The sequence below is a fragment of the Lithobates pipiens genome, unplaced genomic scaffold, assembly GCF_037356315.1.
Source record: "Lithobates pipiens isolate NorthernLeopardFrog02 unplaced genomic scaffold, aLitPip1_a1.2 Scaffold_13, whole genome shotgun sequence".
In the NCBI taxonomy this organism is placed as follows: Eukaryota; Metazoa; Chordata; class Amphibia; order Anura; family Ranidae; genus Lithobates; species Lithobates pipiens.
Window position 1 is genome coordinate 154710863 of NW_027507718.1, and position 11138 is coordinate 154722000.

The window sequence follows — 11138 nt, forward strand, 5'->3', positions numbered from 1 at the left end:
GATATTGATCTGTTCAGATTCTATACCACTAGGGGAGGTTTATGCTTTGCGCGTGGGTGTTAGCAGTACTGGCACTAACCTAGCGCTGCCTTGGGAGACGCAGACCCTGACCCTAAAACCTAATTGAAATCACCCGCCGGGTGATCAGGGGTTTAAACCTTTATTGGGTAATAAATGGTGGGTGCCCTGATGCTATAAAAAGCAAACTAACTAACCAGAGTCACCCATAACACTTATACGGTGATCACTGGTGAAAGGGTTAACTAGGGGCAATCAGGGGGTTAAAATCTTTATTAGGTAGTATATGGGGGTCCCTGGCGCTAAATAAAAACCTGACGGGGAACCTAAATAACTAACTGGCTAACCAGCGTCACCAGTGAGACTTATATGGTGATCACTGATGAAAGTGTTAAGTAGGGGCAATCAGGGGGTTAAAACCGTTATTGGGTAGTATATCGGGGTACCTAGCGCTATAAAAACCTGGCGCTGAACCGAAAAAAATAACTAGCTACTTAGCGGCACCAGTGACACTAATGCAGCGATCAGAAAAATGATTGCTTAGTGACACTGGCAAAAGGGGGTGAAAGGGTCAACTCTAGGGGCAATCAGGGGGTTAAACCTTTATTGGGGGGGTAGGGGGCTATCCTGGACCTAACATTAACTGCCCTGACAGCTTTTACTGTCACAACTGACACTAAATGCAGTGATCAATAAATAAATGATCACTGCAATCAGTGACACTGTGACTGGGAGGGGGAGGGGGGTTTGTGTGTCTATGTGTGCCTACGTGTCAGTGTAGTGTTGGTGCACACTTACTTTCACTGTTCTCCTCGTAGTCCGGTCAATAAGACCGCCCCGAGGAGAATGACATCACTTCCTCCCTGCCTGTGTTTACTATACACAGCGGGGGAAGCTTCTCATTCGTCAGGAGCGATCGAGAGGGGATGGCCAGAAACCAACTTCCATCCCCTCCTCCCAGATCGCTCCTGAAGCAAAACGGACCGCCCGCATCCAGCGGGACCCCCCACCCGCTGGAAGGCCAGCACGTACATGTATACACAGCGTTAGGAATGAAAAAGTATATAGCTCAATCAACTGCCTGAGTTATGAGCTTTAATCAGAACTCATTGCTTGGGTTTACCCACTGAATTTTGTGGACCCAAAAATATTGCTGGATGGAGTTAGGAATAAGAAAGAGAGCAGGGATTTCAGTCTGATCCCTCTTGGGAAAGTCTACAGAGAGCCCCCGCTCTCTGGAATTAAAGGGCGGCTGTTGGAAGACCATCTTACATTTCAATTGTAAGCTATAATTAAGCCTCTAGTCTGGTTGCTAGGTTGTTCTGAAGTAGAAGGCTGAGGGACTGGGTCAATCTCAGTTCGTGCTGGACTGGCGGAAGAGTGCTCATTCCTCTGAGAAGGCCGGGCTGGATCTGATTCAGTCTCTCTTCCAACTGCTTCTAGGGAAACATGGCAGGCAGTCCAAATGTTTGGTTATGGCTTATGAAGCGAATGGCAGATCCTATTCTAACTGTTCATCCTTTCTTCCTGGGAATTCGGTGTTTTGATCTTGGAATGGTTCTTAGCTTTTCTTGGTTAGAGTATGAGGGCACCATACTACAGCCAACAAACTTTGGCCAGGCCAAAATCAACGTGCCCTATTCTTGGTTCAGACTTTAGGGACTGGGTTAAGATGTCTTCTCCCCATAGGGGAAAAGGTATGACACATGCCATTTCCACACAAATAGGTTTAAACGTCCATAATTTAAACCATATGAAAGCTTTCAATGAAAACTATTCATTATTGTCCATGTATAGTGTAGCCAGTAGCAAGCAAAAACAGAGTAGGGTTCAGGTACAATGCACATAGATATCACTTGCTGCCCATTTGCTAGAGCAGGATTTAGACAGGACCCCCTCCCAAGCCCACTGTAGCATTGTTTGTATATAATGCTGTTAACTACCCGTTTGCTGCTCATTAGTATGCCCACCTTGGAGCAGTGTAGAATGCATTGCCAGTGATTTCCCCTTGCGCATATGCTCTGTGTTCCCAACAGAGCACATTTCATAGGCAATGTAAATAGTAAATGGCTGCTCTACTAGAGCCGACCTTTGGTTTATATGAAATTCAAATGATGTGTTGTGCAATCAAGCCCACTGAAGCATTGTTTGTTTACAATGCCATTAATTCCCCTCCACTACACATTTATATGCCCAACTTGGAGCAGTGTAGAATGCATTGCAAATGATTTCACCTTGCGCATATGCTTTTTGTGGTCCCAACAAAGCAGCATTCATAAGCAATGCAGATAGTGATTGGCTGCTCTAGGGGAGCCAGTTATATGAAATGCAAATGATGTGTTGCACAATCAAGCCCACTGTAGCATTGGTTTTATACAATGCCATTAATTCGCCCTTTGCTGCTGATTCATACCCAGTCTGGCGCAGCACAGAATGTATTGCGACTGATTTCCCGTTTCAGGCTCTCTGTGGTCCCAACAGAGCAGTGTTCAGATGCAATGCACATAGATTTCTTGCTGCCCATTTGTTGCAGCTAGGCTTTCGACAGGACCCCCTCCCAAGCCCACGGTAGCATTGTTTGTATACAATGCCATTAATTTGCCCTTTGCTGCTGATTCATGCCCAGCCTGGCACAGCATAGAATGCATTGTGATTGATTTCCCATTGGTTTCCAGCTCTTTGTGGTCCCAACAGAGCAGTATTCAGACACAATGCACATCATTGATTTATTTTAATTTTTTTGTTAGGCTTTAGTGCGGTTATTAGTTAGCATTAGAACCATATTGTTTAATGTGAAAATTATGTATATTTTTTACTGCTGAATGCTTTATTTTTTTAGAAGCCAAAAAAGCATTTTATTGTTTTAAAATGCCTAGCTTGTCAATATTACAATTGAGTGCAGTGTGTTTTAAAGGTTGTTAATGCAATAATTGGGACCTAAAGCCCCATATCATCCTCCTTGTGTTTTTTAATGTTACCAATATCTCGTTGCAGATGACTGGAATGAGCACAAGATGTATGTGTGAAATGCGTCCACATGACCATAGTTTGGTGTCTTTGGTATTATCTTTGTGAAACAATATAAAAGGCAATCGGAAGTTCTGGATCTGCAGTCATTTCTTTCTTCCTTCTGACTGGAATGATCCAGTATGACTGGGCTGCTGTTCGATCTAAAGTAAGTGAAGGGTACACATTTTTTCTTCATTTTATACATTTATTTTTCTTTAAAGATGCATTTAGCCTTTAACTCCAGGGCACGTTCATGCCATTGGTGGTCAATGGGCAGCATGTCTCCCCTTGGTGGTCAATGATGAGCAGCATGTCTCCCCTTGGTGGTCAATGATGGGCAGCATGTCTCCCTTTGGTGGTCAATGATGGGCAGCACGTCTCCCCTTGGTGGTCAATGATGGGCAGCACGTCTCCCCTTGGTGGTCAATGATGGGCAGCACGTCTCCCCTTGGTGCTCAGTAATGGGCAGCACGTCTCCCCTTGGTGGTCAATGAGGATTCACTATTGAGTTAGCCCACCCTTTTGCAGCTACAACAGCTTCAATTCTTCTGGGCAGGCTGACCACAAGGTTTAGGTGTGTGTCTTTGGGAATGTTTGACCATTCTTCCAGGAAGAGCATTTGTGAAGTCAGGCACTGATGTGGACGAGTAGGCCTGGCTCGAGATTCTCTGCTCTAATTCATCCCAAAGGTGTTCTATTGGGTTGAGGTCAAGAATCTGTCCAGCCCAGTAAAGCTCCTCCACCCCAAACTCGCTCATCCATGTCTTTTATGGATTATGCTTTGTACACTGGTGCACAGTCATGTTGGAACAGAAATGGGCCTTCCTCAAACTTCCCACAAAGTTGAGAGCATGAAATTGTCCAACATTTCTTGGTATGCTGACACCTTAAGTGTTGCCTTCACTGGAATTTAGGGGCCAAGCCCAACCCCTGAAAAACAACACCACACCATAATCCCCCCTCCACCAAGTGATTTGGACAAGTGCACAAAGCAAGATCCATAAAGACATGGATGAGCGTGTTTGGGGTGGAGGAACGTGACTGGAATGCAGAGTCCTGACCTCAACCCAATAGAATACCTTTGGGGTGAAATAGAGTGAAGGCTGCGAGATGGGCCTTTCTCGTCCAACATCAGTGCCTGACCTCACAAATGTACTATTGGAAGAATGGTCAAATATTCCCATAGACACACTCCTAAACCTTGTAGACAGCCTTCCCAGAATAGTTGAAGCTGTTAGAACTGCAAAGAGTGTGCCAACTAAATATTGAACCCTATGGACGAAGACTGATATTCCATTAAAGTTTGTGTGTGTTCGTGTGTAAAGGCAGGTGTCCCAATACTTTTGACAATATAGTGTATGTGTAAGGGGGCACTCTGCCGCACTCTGCCACACTCTGATGCAAGGGGGCGATACTCTGCTATAAAGTGGGACTCTGATGTAAGGTGTTGTGGGTGATGCAATGGGCTTTGGGGAGATTCGATGTTCTGGGGAGATGCAATTGGGCGATGGGATTCGATGTGTTGGGGCGAAGCGATTCGATGTGCTGATGTGATTCGATGTGATGCGATGTGCTGGGGGCGATGCGATGTGATGTGCTGGGGGGGATTTGAAGTTCTGGGGATATGTGATGCGATTGGGCGATGGGATTCTAGGTGTTGGGGTGAAGCGATTCGATGTGCTGATGCAATTTCGATGTGTTGGGGGTGATGCAATGTGCTTTGGGCAATGCGATGTGCTGGGGGTGATTCGATGTTCGTGGGAGATGTGATTCGATGTGCTGGGGGAGATGCAATTCGATGTGCTGAGGGTGATGCGATTCGATGTGCTGGGGGAGATGCGATCCTATGTGCTGGGAGCAATGTGGTGCGATGTGCTGGGGGCAATGCGATGTGCTGGGGCGATGCGATTCGATGTGATGTGCTGGGGCGATGCGATTCGATGTGTTGCTGGTGATGCAATGTACTTTGGGAGATGCGATGTGCTGGGGGTGATTCGATGTGCTGGGAGATGTGATTCGATGTGCTGGGGGAGATGCAATTCGATGTGCTGGGGGAGATGCAATTCGATGTGATGTCAATGCTGGGGGGCGATGCGATGTGCTGGGGTGATGCAATTCAATGTGATGTGCTGGGGGCGATTCGATGTTCTGGGGAGATGTGATGCGATTGGGCAATGGGATTCGAGGTGTTGGGGTGAAGCGATTCGATGTGCTGATGTGATTCGACGTGTTGGGGGTGATGCAATGTGCTTTGGGCAATGCAATGTGCTTTGGGCGATGCGTTGTGCTGGGGGTGATTCAATGTGCTGGGGGAGTTGCGATTCGATGTGCTGGGGGAGATGCGATTCTATGTGCTGGGGGAGATGCGATTCTATGTGCTGGGGGCAATGTGATGTAATATGCTGGGGGCGATGCGATGTGCTGGGGCGATGTGATTTGATGTGATGTGCTGTGGGCAATGTGATTCGATGTGTTGCGGGTGATGCAATGTGCTTTGGGGAGAGTCGATGTTCTGGGGAGATGCGATGCGATTGGGCGATGGGATTCGATGTGTTGGGGCGAAGCGATTCGATGTGCTGATGCGATTCGATGTTTTGGGGGTGATGCAATGTGCTTTGGGCGATGCGATGTGCTGGGGAGATGCGATTCGATGTGCTGGGGCCAATGTGATGTGCTGGGGGCGAATCGATGTGCTGGGGTGATGCAATGTGCTGGGAGTTATGCGATTCGATGTTCTGGGGAGATGCGATTCGATGTGCTGGGGCGATGCGATGTGCTTGGGTGATATGTTCCGATGCGATGTGGTGGGGCAAAGCGATTTGATGTGCTGATGTGATTCGATGTGTTGGGGGTGATGCAATGTGCTTTGGGCGATTTGATGCGCTGGGGCGATTCGATGTGCTGGGGGAGATGCAATGTGCTGGGGGAGATGCAATGTGCTGGGGGAGATGCAAATCGATTTGCTGGGGAGATGTGATGTGCTGTGGGCGATGAGATGTGCTAGGGCTATGCGATTCGATGTGCTGATGCAATTCGAAGTGTTGGGGGTGATACAATGTGCCGGGGTGATGCAATTCAATGTTCTGGGTGAGATGCAATTCGATGTGCTGGGGCGATTCAATGCGATGTGCTTGGGTGATGCGATTCAATGCGATGGGTGATGCGATTTGATGTGCTGGGGCGATGCGATGTGCTTGGGCAATGCGTTTTGATGGTATGTGGTGGGGCAAAGCGATTTGATGTGCTAATGCGATTCGATGTACTGGGAGATGCAATATGCTGAGGGAGATGCGATTCAATTTGCTGGGGCGATGCAATGTGCTGGGGCGATGCGATTCGATGTGATGATGCAATTCGAAGTGTTGGGGGTGATGCAATGTGCTGGGGTGATGTGATTCGATGTTCTGGGGGAGATGCGATTCGATGTGCTGGGGCGATTCAATGCGATGTGCTTGGATGATGTGATTCGATGCGATGTGTTGGGGGCGGCGCGATTCGATGTTCTGATGCGATTTTATGTGTTGGGGTGATGCAATGTGCTTTGGGCGATGCAATTTGCTGGGGGCGATGTGATTCGATGTTCTGGGGAGATGCGATTCGATGTGCTTTGGGCGTTTCGATGCGCTGGGGGTGATGCAACGTGCTGGGGGAGATGCAATGTGATGGGGGAGATGCGATTCGATTTGCTGGGGCGATGAGATGTGCTGGGGTGATGCGATTCGATGTACTGATACAATTCGAAGTGTTGGGGGTGATGCAATGTGCTGGGGGTGATGCGATTCGATGTTCTGGGGGAGATGCGATGCGATGTGCTTGGGTGTTGCGATTTGATGTTCTGGGAGAGATGCGATTCAATGTGCTGGGGCGATTCAATGCGATGTGCTTGGGTGATGCGATTTGATGCGATCTGTTGGGGGCGACGCGATTCGATGTTCTGATGCGATTTGATGTGTCGGAGTGATGCAATGTGCTTTGGCCGATGCGATGAGAAGTGTTGGGGGAGATGCGATTCGATGTGCTGGGGGCGTTGTGATGCAATGTGCTGGGGCGATGCGATTTTACGGGGAGGGGGGTGATGCGATGTGCTGGGGGAATATTTTCTTATTTTTAACCCGATTATCTATGTAACATAGAGAAAGTTGTTTGTGCAAATAGTTGTAAATAAGCAGTTTTTTTAAATACTCCCACCATCCCATCTAAGGCCCCATTCACACATGCGGACATTATGTGCGTATTTTATCCATCCGTTTGCGGATGAAGTACGGACATACATGCATTCCTATGGGATAGCGGGAGTCGGCGAATGAACATCCACAAACACCCGATATCGTCCGCCTCCGCAATTGTCCGATTCTGCAGACGGAGGAAAATCCTATTTTTCTATCCTTCTGCAGAGCGGATCGGATGAACACGGACAGACGATCCCCCATAGAGGAGAGCGGAGAGCTGACAGGGCGGTCCATGCACAGTGTACTGGGACCGCCCTGTTATCCTCCGGCTCAGCGGGGACAACAGAGCGATCCCCGCTGAGCAAGCGGATCATCACGGGGCGGATCATTACTGATCCATCCCGTGTGAAAGGGGCCTAACACCAAAACACAAGCACAATTTTTCAAAATTAATATGCACAGTTTGAACTTCATAAAGTCGTCTTCAATACGTCTAGATGCATAAATTAATTGTGTTGCTGACATTATTATTTTTTTAATTATTTTTTTTTTCTTTTTAAATGAAAAGCTGTACAGAAAAAAGTATCAGCTGAGTGTAGATATGTGTGTGTGTGTATATGTACAGAACACGATATATATATATAGTGTGTGTGTGTGTTTCTTGAATAATATTTCTTGTACATGCAGTATATTTACTGGTTCCTGGAGGGAGGAGGGGTTTGCATAGATATGGGTGGCAACTTCCTCCAACACTGCCGTTGCCATGGAAACCTGACCTGAAACTTATTACACTGCTTGTGCAGCATTGAGCATGTGCGAGATCTGCAAGGCTGAAATCCAGGAAGAAATACAGTCTGGCTTCAGATGCCCACACTTAAGATGGCCACAGTCTGCTGCTACTTTATAAACTTTCAAAATGCTGTAATAACCTAACAAAACGGACCTTAGTTTACAGACCAACTGTACTGAATACAATTAAGCTTGTGTATTATAGGGGTATTTTTATTTAAAAAGTGTAATTTTGGCCTGAGCACCACTTTAACCACTTGCTTACTGGGCACTTAAACCCCCCTCCTGCCCAGACCAATTTTCAGCTTTCAGCGCTGATGCACTTTGAATGACAATTGCGCGGTCATACAACACCGTACCCAAATGGAATTTTTATCATTTTTTTCCCACAAATAGAGCTTTCTTTTAGTGGTATTTAATTACAGCTGGGAGTTTTATTTTTTGCTAAACAAACAAAAAAAGATGCAAAAAAATAAAAAATCATGTTTAATAGTTTGTTATAAAATTTTGCAAACAGGTCATTTTTCTCCTACATTGAAGTGCACTGATGAGGCGGCACTGGTGGGCACTGATAGGCTGCACTGGTGGGCACTGATAGGCAAAGTTAAGGCGACACTAATAGGCACAGATAAAGTGGCACCGATAGGCACAGATAAAGTGGCACCGATAGGCACAGATAAGGCAGTACTGATGGGCACAGATAAGGCGGCACTGATGGGCAAAGATGGGCACAGATAAGATGGCACGGATGGGTGGCACTAATAGGTACCACTGATAGATGGGACTGATGGGCACTGATAGGTGGCACTGATAGGTGGCTCTGATAGGTGGCATTGCTGGGCACTGATGTGCGGCACTGATGGGCACTGGTAGATGACACTGATGGGCACGGAAATGTGGCACTGGGGTGCAGCACCGTTGTTGAGGCAGATTGTGGGCACTGATGGGTGGCACTGTGGGCACTGATGTGTGGCACTGTGGGCACTGCTGGGTGGCACTGTGGGCACTGCTGGGTGGCCTTATGGGCACTGCTGGGTGGCACTGATGGAGGGCCCTTTTTTTTATTACAGAGGTGGCACTGGCAGGGGGCAGGTGGGTACTGGTAAGCTGGACGTGATCGGGACTAATGTCCCGATCACGGCCACCGGTGATCGGCTCTTTTTTTTCTCCTCGCGCTGTCAGCGCGAGGAAGAAAAATAGCCGATTACCGGCTCCGTTGTATCACATGATCAGCTGTCATTGGCTGACAGCTGATCACGTGGTAAGCGGTCGGGATCGACCCCTTGCTCGGATCCGTGATCAGGCATCTTGTAGACTCGCCGATCACAGAGCGCGCCGCGTGCGCCCCTCAGGCTGCTCGTGCACGGGACGACGTCAATAGACGTCATCCCAGCAAAGGAGGTCCACGCTGTAGCCATCATTTGGCTATAGCGCGGGTCTCTACTGGTTAAACTGAGCCGCAGATCTAAACCATTGTGCAGAAACTCCAAAACTACTGAGGTGGACGGAGTGGTGGGGTCCCACTGCTTACTTTCTGCAAATGTTTTAAATGTATTCCATATTTTAGAATAGATAAAGTTCATGGAAGGTTTCCTAGCCTTTAGGAGAGTAGAAATCACCCCCACTGAGAATCCTAATGACTGGAAATTCTGCCGCTCAAGATCCAAAGATGTAGATTCAGTTTGTGAGGAGCTGGGTGCACCAATGTCCCCTGTGAGAGACGCTGCGGGAACACTGGGATCTTGAACGACGGGGCATACGCTGAGGTTCACTGCCCAAGGGAACCACGGCCTCTTCGGCCAGTACGGCAGATCAGTACAATCACTCTGACTGGCTCCATTGATAATCTGATTAAAAACTTTGCGATCAAGGGTCTGGGGGGAAACGCATATGCGGTCTCGCATCGCCACGGACTCGAGAGGGCATCTACTGCTTCTGCACTGGGATGAGGCAGACGGAATGGAAATCTCGGCAGCTTCGCATTCATTGGAGAAGCAAAGAGATCTATTTCTGGTGGCTTCTGCAGACTCATGATCCAACTGAACTCTGATGGGTGCACTGCCCACTCGTTGCTGTCTGGAAAACAACGTGATAGGCAATCCGCCTGCTGATTCAAACGGCCCGGAAGGTAAACTGCCTTTAAATCCAACAAATTTATTTCCGCCCATAACATAATGGGCTCTACTTCCTTTAATAATGTGATGCTGTGCGTTCACCCCTGCCGTTATATATATGAAACTGCTGCTCTGTTGTCTAGCCGCACTAGCACTTGTTTCTGCCGTAGATGTTCTTTTAGACTCAGCAGAGCTAAGTACACTGCTCACAGCTCTAAGACGTTGGAGACTACCCCCGCCACAGGGATGTCCCATTTCCCTTGCACTGCCAGGTGATCTCAGTGTGCTCCCCACCCTTTCGAACTTGTGTCGGTGGTAAGAATGGTCCAGGAAGGGCATTGCAGGAGCCAAGGCTTTGAAATTAGGTCTTCCTTCGACCCCCAGAGGAGACTTCTCTTTATAGAAGCTGAAATTGATATTCTCTGACATAGGGACTTCTTCCTCCACTGCATCAAAAAGCCCCATTGAAAAGTCCTCAGATGCCAATGAGCCCAAGGTAACATTGGAAGACAAGCCGCCATGGTCCCGATTAAACTCAAGCAATTCGAGGCTGACAGGTGGGAGAGAGATCTGACGTGGACCATCTTCTGAACAATCGCCTTCACCTTCTGGGGAGGGAGGCGCACTGTACCAGCCTTGGTGTTGAATAGAGCACCCAGGTAAATCATCACCTGAGTTGGGGTTAGGAGGCTCTTCTCTGTATTTACTAACCACCCAAACTCTCTCAGAGTCCTCAGAAGAATCTCCTTGTGGTCCCGTAGCTGGGCTTGATCGGACGCTAGCAGTAGAATGTCATCCAAAAAGTGAAAGACTCGAAGGTGCCAGGGCTGAAATTAGAACTTTTGAGAATATCCTTGGTGATGTGCATAGGCCAAAAGGCAGGCATTGAAACTGGAGATGTGTTGAGCCTATTGCCACTCTCAAAAATCTTTGGAACGCTGGTAACACGGGAACATGGAAATAAGCATCTTGCGAGTCTACCTATACCATCCAGTCTCCTGGTTGGACCATCTGGATGATTGTCTGCAAGGATTCCATC